Below are 8,274 nucleotides of genomic sequence, written 5' to 3' on the forward strand. Positions count from 1 at the left end.
TTGTCAGTGTGTCAGTGTGTGTGTGTACGTCAGTGTGTGTGTTATTAAGTGTGTGTGTGAGTCTCAGTGTGTGTGATTATCAGTGTGTGTCAGTGTGTATGCGTCTCAGTGTGTGTCAGTGTGTGTGTGCGTCAGTGCGTGTGTGATTGTCAGTGTGTGTGTGTCAGTGTGTGTGTGTATGTGAGAGTGTGTGTTATTAAGTGTGTGTGTGAGTCTCAGTGTGTGTGACTATCAGTGTGTGTGTGTGTGTGTGAGTCTCAGTGTGTGTCAGTGTGTGTGTGTGCGTCAGTGTGTGTGTGATTGTCAGTGTGTGTGTGTCAGTGTGTGTGTGAGTCTCAGTGTGTGTGTGTGAGTCTCAGTGTGTGTGTGTGTCAGTGGTCATTGGGGATGATAACCGCTGTGGGGCAGTGCAGGGTGGGGTAGGTAGGTCATTCCTGTCTGTAGCTCAGCTTTTGTTGTTCTGTAAGCAGCAGGTCAGCTGTCAGGTCACTGCAATACCTACTGTCAAAACAAATCCTATTTGTAATACTGCACATAACACCTCTAATACAGTCATGTATCATTATAACATCATCTAACCCTGTGCTTTACATTTCCTACCCTCTTATTTATTATATTAACATTATTAATGAGTCATTTAGCAGACGCTTTTATCCCAAGCGACTTACAGAGACTAGGGGGTGAACTATGCATCAACAACTGCTGATGCAGAGTCACTTCCAATAGGACCTAGTTTGTTTCACGTCTCATCCGAAGGACGGAGCACAAGGAGGTGAAGTGACTTGCTCAGGGTCACACACAGTGAGTCAGTGGTCAAGCTGGGATTTAAGCAGGAACCTCGTGGTAACAGGACCCTTTCCTTAACCACTGGACCACCAAGCCTCTGTTACTGCTTCCCCACTTAAAGGAGTGTTAACCATTTTTAAAAATCAGTTCTCTTGCCTCTTATTAGCTGTATTCACAGTATTACTGCTTCCCCATTTGAAGGAGTGCTACCCATTTTAAAATCCATTCTCTTATTAGCTTTATTCACATTTCTGCACCTCTTTTTTGATTCTTCACATGCTTTTGCATTAATTAAGGATAATATTTCAAACACAGCCCTACAGTTAGTCTGATGCATAGCATACTGTAAGCCCCTCTGTCTGAATGCAGCTGGACCGCTGGAGTGAGACTGAACTACAACACAACATGAAACGATTAGGGACCAGCACCATTGCATCTGCAGCTCTGTCTCGTATATCACTGAAGGGACACTGATAATGCTGCTAAGAGGTAAGATGCTGTGCTGTGGTAACAAACACATGCTAAAGGGTTTCAGCCTCAGCTCTCTCACTGTGTGAGTCGTCAGTTTCACAAGCAGAATCTCATCAAGCAGCTTCTTGAAGGATCTCAGGGTGTCAGCTTCAGTGGAAGCTGGGAGACATCGGAAGACATTTCCAGTGTGTGTTTTATACATTTCTACGGGTTCAGTATTTTCTCTGTTAAATACTCCTCAGACAAGCCCCTGCAGTTCAGGATTCATGAGAGTCCAACTCCCAGAAATCAAAACAGAAGCGTGGTTAGCAATAGTCATTGTCACATCAGGAGGGACATTAACTCAGAAGGAGTCCTTGTCAGAGGCACAGTAAAGGCTCAAGCCGTGGTCAGCACCCCTTTGAAGGAGATCAGAAACATCCTCATGCCAAGGCAGTGCATTCAAAATGAGAGCGGTCAGTGTGACGGTAAAGCTGCTGACCGTACCATATAACAAGAGGATGACCAGAGCCGTGGAGAAGAAGAAACGCAGACTGGAAAAACTGTTACAGTGTGCTTATATGCCTGTCACTTATGTTAATCCATTCAGCATTATTAAGAACCCCACTATAACACAAACCATGCTGCGAATTTAGTAAGAGAAGAGGCTACAAATACAATTATTCCAATTCTAATTAAAATAAACTGGAGAACATATAAATCAATACTTAACTAATTGAGAAAACAACAAATAGTGTAATGCAATAAACATATGCTGTTGTTTGTAAATATGTAATTAATTAAATAACTGTAAACCAATACAATCTATCTATCTATCTATCTATCTATCTATCTATCTATCTCTCTGTCTGTCTTTCTATCTATCTATATATATATATATATTCAGCTGTTTAAAAAGAAAAGTAAACAGTGCAGTAAACTTTGGAATTATACAAAGATTCTGTGGATGATGTCATGATTCTTAGAATAGAACATTCAGAACAAAGGCATGCATTAGTCTCGGGATCAGATACAGAAATAATTGGTCTAAGTTTGGCTATATTTCTCAAATGGTAAAAAGATACTTTAGTAACTTCCCTAATATGAGTCTCAAACAATAGATCAGGATCAAATATGACTCCCAAACTCTTAATTTCTAGTTTAAGTTTTGATGAGAGACTGCAAGGTTCGAGCTCATGTAGTCCCACATTTCCTTTTAGTTGGTTCTGTGAGCCCACTAGCATAACATAAAATTGTGTCACATCCAATGTATGTGTCCATATACATATATATATATATATATATATGGCCAAACTTTTTGATTCACTCTATATAATTAACTAATTTTGCTTTTGAAAGGTTGAATGAAACCTGCTCAATAATGTTACGTTAACATATTGCTGACATTTCGAAATCTAACATGAAATACTGTACTGCTATTGCAGCTTCCGGTACACTGTTGCAATATCATTTGGTAGTTTCTTTTATTACATAATTATGTTCATATAGTTGTTATTTTTTAATCATATCTCAATCCTAAAATTCTAGGTGATGCAAAACTTTTGACCATATATATATATATATATATATATATATATATATATATATATATATATATATATAGATAGATAGATAGATAGATAGATAGATAGATAGATAGATAGATGGATAGATGGATAGATAGATAGATAGATAGATAGATAGATAGATAGATTCAAATGATGACTGTTTTTATTTTGATAATGGTTATTTAATATCAGTGTAGTTCTGATTGAGTCAAGAATACGTGTGAAATGTACGTGTGATATTCTGTACAGACAGTTGGATGAACAGACAGACAGACACCTCCATATCCTCAGGATCTGCCCTTATTCTAGTACTTTTTTTGCATATACCACAAAGAAGCATCGTACTCTTAAGCTGCAGTATAATTGTAGCAATGAAAGCCATATAATGCCAGAGGCTTAGCTTTCCACACAGCAGGGTCAGAACCAAAAAAAACTAAAAACGAACCCAGCCCAACATCAGCAGGTAAGATCTCTCCAAATCACTGGCTTGTCTGCTGTGTGATGAATGGAGGCTCCAGGCTGCCAGATCTCAGCTGCTGGCTGAGTGAATGTGTCCTAATTACACAAAGCTGCCGCGGGTCGCCCCTCCCCCTCCCGGCACTGCCATATGGCCCAGCCAGGACCCCAGGGCTTGGGGTCAGGAGAGGGGAAGACCCCAAACGAGGTTAAAGAATAACTCCTTCCCCCGGCTATCAACCCCCTCTGGGGAGACTCGGAGACTGGAGCGGTCTAACCCCGCCCACCCCTTCTGTTACCTAGCAACAGGGTATTGTAGTTTAAAGGAGTTTAGCTAACGCTCCTTTTAACGGCTGTGGACCTCCATTCACTATATAGGTTCAGTTTGACAGGTAAAAGGCAGCTCGGTCCTTTCACCTCAGCACTGTCTTTGAGGTTGAAATATTTTACAAACGAGTCAGTAGGGGAAGCAGCTGGTTGGTTAATGACAGTTAAGAAGTGAGTGAAGGGGCGGGGACAATTTCACCCTCCAGGTGACCCAGGAAGTGCAACACTAACTGAAAGCAAGGTTTCCAAACAGAGATATATATATATATATAACCCTGTGCAGGACAATGGTAACACATGCTTCCTATCACTATATATATATATATATATATATATATATATATATATATAGAGAGAGAGAGAGAGAGAGAGAGAGAGAGAGAGAGAGAGAGTATTATTTTGTTAATTTCTGGAGCTGCACTGAGTGTGCCAGATGTTCGCAGTAGCATTTTATTCTACCTCTGGTGTCATCTGTCTGCCTCTGTCCGCACACATTGGTCCCTACTTAAAGGAACTATTCCCTACCTACTTTCCAACCACTAGAGGTGCCCTTCCACTATCTATCTATCTATATATATATATATATACATACAGTGTCGTGAAAAAGTATTTGCACCCTGTCTGATTTTCTGCATTTTTGCATATTTTTGACACTGAATGTTACCATATCTTCAACCAAAATCTGATATTAGATAACAGGGATCCTGAGTGAACAAATAACACAAAAATTTGATACATATTTCATTTATTAATTAAAGAAAATTATGCAACACCCAATGCCTCCGTGTGAAAAAGTAATCGCCCCCTTAGACTCAATAACTGGTTACGCCACCTTTAGCAGCAATAACTGCAACCAAACGCTTCCTGTAGTTATTGATTAGTCTCTCACAGCGATGTGGAGGAATTTTGGCCCACTCCTCCATGCAGAACTGCTTCAACTCAGTGACATTAGTGGGTTTTCGAGCATGAACTGCTCGTTTCAGGTCCTGCCACAACATCTCAATGGGGTTTAGGTCTGGACTTTGACTAGGCCATTCCAAAACTTTAAATTTCTTGTTCTTCAAATATTCTGATGTAGACTTGCTTGTGTGTTTCGGATCATTGTCTTGCTGCATGACCCAGCTGCGCTTCAGCTTCAGCTCACGGACGGATGGCCTGACATTCTCCTGTAGAATTCTCTGATGCAGAGCAGAATTCATGGTTCCTTCAATGATGGCAAGGCGTCCAGTTCCTGATGCAGCAAAGCATCCCCAAACCATGACACTACCACCACCATGCTTGACCGTTGATATGAGGTTCTTACTGTGGAATGCAGTGTTTGGTTTTCGCCAGACATAACGGGGCCCATATCGGCCAAAAAGTTCCACTTTTGACTCATCTGTCCATAGAACATTGTTCCAGAACTCTTGAGGATCATCCAGGTGCTTTTTGGCAAACTTGAGACGAGCACTCATGTTCTTCTTAGTGAGCAATGGTTTCCGCCTTGCTACTCTGCCATGAATCCCATTTTTGCCCAGTGTCTTTCTGATGGCAGAGTCATGAACACTGACCTTAGCCGAGGCGAGAGAGGCCTGCAGATCCCTGGATGTTGTTCTAGGGTTCTTTGTGACTTCCTGGACGATTTTACACCTTGCTCTTGGAGAGATTTTGGCAGGACGGCCACTCCTGGGAAGATTCACTACTGTCCCAAACTTTATCCATTTGGACAATATAGCTCTGACTGTGGTTCGTTGGAGCTCCAGAGCCTTAGAAATGGCTTTGTAACCCTTTCCAGACTGATAGGCATCAACAACTTTTTTTCTGGAGGTCTTCAGGAATTTCTTTTGTTCGTGGCATGATGTGCCTCTAGAACCTGTGTGCTGACAACTTCACTCTGATGGTAAGGGTCAAAGTTAGTCAGATTTATATTGGGCAGGGCTACTTATATTGGCCACTTTTTCAACATAATTTCAGCAAAAAATGCCCATGTACATATATAATACATGGAATTCAATATAACCTATTATAAATATACAATACATTTTTATATACTATAATCACCGTTACTATCCTGTCTGCTCTGCAGTCTTCTCACCGTTGAGGTTTTCTATTTTTTTCTCTCATCTCCCATTGCCCCCTGGTGGTGCTCACCAGTACTGCTACAGGAAAAACCAAGCTTTTCATTCAGTTTAAATGATTTTATTGCGTTCCTTTTTACAGTATTAATTGTTTTACACAAAATGAAATATGGATAGATCCTATAAATACATTCTTCAAATCGCGTAAATAAACATGAGACCCTTTTAAAAAATAATTAGAATAAAAAACGAATTTATTTACACAATAAAATATACATAAAGAAAATCTTACCATTAAAATTAGAATTCTATAAACATTTAAAATATTTTCTCATGGATATGCTAAATGTACATACCCCCCCCCACACACACAAACATGCACACACATATACACACACGCACACACACAAACATGCACACACACGCACACACACAAACATGCACACACACGCACACACACAAACATGCACACACATATACACACGCACACACACAAACATGCACACACACGCACACACACAAACATGCACACACATATACACACACGCACACACACAAACATGCACACACACGCACACACACAAACATGCACACACACGCACTCACACAAACATGCACACACCTAGTTCACGGGTGGACAACCCTGGTCCTGGAGAGCCACAATCATCACTGGCAAAAGACCTGGAAAACATATTAGTGTTGACCAATTAAGAAAATAGGGAGGCTGGGAGTCTAAAACCTTGCTTTCCAGTCCTCCTTCATACATGATAAAACAGAACTTTAAAAAAGTCTGTAGAAATAGAACAATTAAGAATCTAAAATGAAAATGTAATTAAATTAGAATTTAAAAAAGGACAAAAAAGTCCCAGCTTCCCTCCCAGAAGTCAGAGCATTCCAGAATTTCGGAGCGTCACAAGAAAAGGCCTTTCCTCCTGTGTTATTGGTATTCACCCTGGAATCACCAGCAGCCCTGCATCCTGCGATCTAATTGTGCAGTTAGGAAGATACAGGGTCAATAATTCCTGTCAGTAACTGGATGTTAATCCATTCAGGGGCTTATAAGTTAAAAGCAAAGTCTTAAATTCAATTCTAAACTGCACAGGGAGACAGTGCACAAAGGCCAAAACAGGGGTAATACACTTTGCCTGCTTTTAATGTTCTAGCAGCAGTGTTCTGAATGAGCTGTAAGCGACAACCACACATTTTGGGATACCAGAGAAAAGTGCATTACAATTTCAATTCAAGATGAAACAAAGCCATGCATTAGTCTTTCAGCATCAGATACAGAAATAATAGGTCTAGGATCAGCTATATTTCTCAGATGGTAAAAGGATACTTCAGTAACGTTCCTAATATGCATCTTGAATGATAGACCAGGGTAATGGATGAGCCCCACATTTCTCATTTCCAGTTTTAGTTCTGATCAGAGCCTGCTGAAGTCTAACTCATGTAATCCCACATGTGTTAGTTGGTTCTGAGAGCCCAACAGCATAACCTCTGTTTTATCAGAATTCAACAGTAACACATTCTGACAACCCCACTGAGCTTTCTAGACCATTCAATGCAATGGAGTGGTCCACAGTATCAAAAGCAGCACTTAGAGTGAGGAGAATTCAGATGGATGACACAACACAAACAAAACTACCTCACCTATTGGGACACACACACAAAAACACAAAGCAAATTAGAGTGCTATCGGGCCCTAAAAAGACACTACACCCTGGCCGAATACCTGAGCAGGGTGAAAGACAGCAAGCAGAGGCAGATCCTAACCAAATACAGGCTCAGTGAGCACAGCCTGGCCATAGAAACAGGCCGACACAGGCACACCTGGCTGCCCAAAGAGGACCGGCTGTGTCATCACTGTCAACTCCAACAAGTAGAGACAGAGATGCACTTTCTACTGCAGTGTACAAAATACACAGAAATAAGGGAAACTTTCTTCCCACAAATAAAAAATCTCTGCAAAACATTCCCAGACCTGCCAGACTCTCAAAAACTCCCAATCCTCCTCGGAGAGGAGTCCAGCTGTGTCCAACTGGCAGCCCAGTACACAGCCGCCTGTCACAGCCTGAGGGAAAAACAGTGAGCACTCTACATTAGTTCAAATCTTGTTATATTTCACTGTTGTTATTGTTAAATTATTAATAACGTGGTTATTATTTATATTTGTTTACCATTATCATTATCATTATTATTCTCATCAGTGTTATTGTCTATTTAATGTTCAGATGATGTACTGTGTATGCATTGCTTTGGCAATACTGTGAATAATGGTCATGCCAATAAAGCACCTTTGAAGTTGAATTTGAATTTGGATGGAAAGCCCGACTCAGAGCTTATCACCAGATCATTCACAACTCTGACAAGGGCTATCTCAGTGCTATGTGCAGCACGAAAACCAGACTGACATGTTTCATGTGCGCTATTAAGAGCTAGAAATGTGTGTAATTGATTGGCAACAACTTGTTATCCCCTGTGTTTTCACAAAGGAACTATCAATGCAGTAATCCTCTTGCCTGTTTACATTGTGTCCTACCTGCTGTCTGCATCCACATTCAAACAATTGGTGCTGCTACTTGATCCTGTACCCTTATAAAAGCGTCCCATAGTAAAAGCACAGAAAAGTG

This window comes from Acipenser ruthenus, chromosome 43 (assembly GCF_902713425.1).
Source record: "Acipenser ruthenus chromosome 43, fAciRut3.2 maternal haplotype, whole genome shotgun sequence".
Lineage (NCBI taxonomy): Eukaryota > Metazoa > Chordata > Actinopteri > Acipenseriformes > Acipenseridae > Acipenser > Acipenser ruthenus.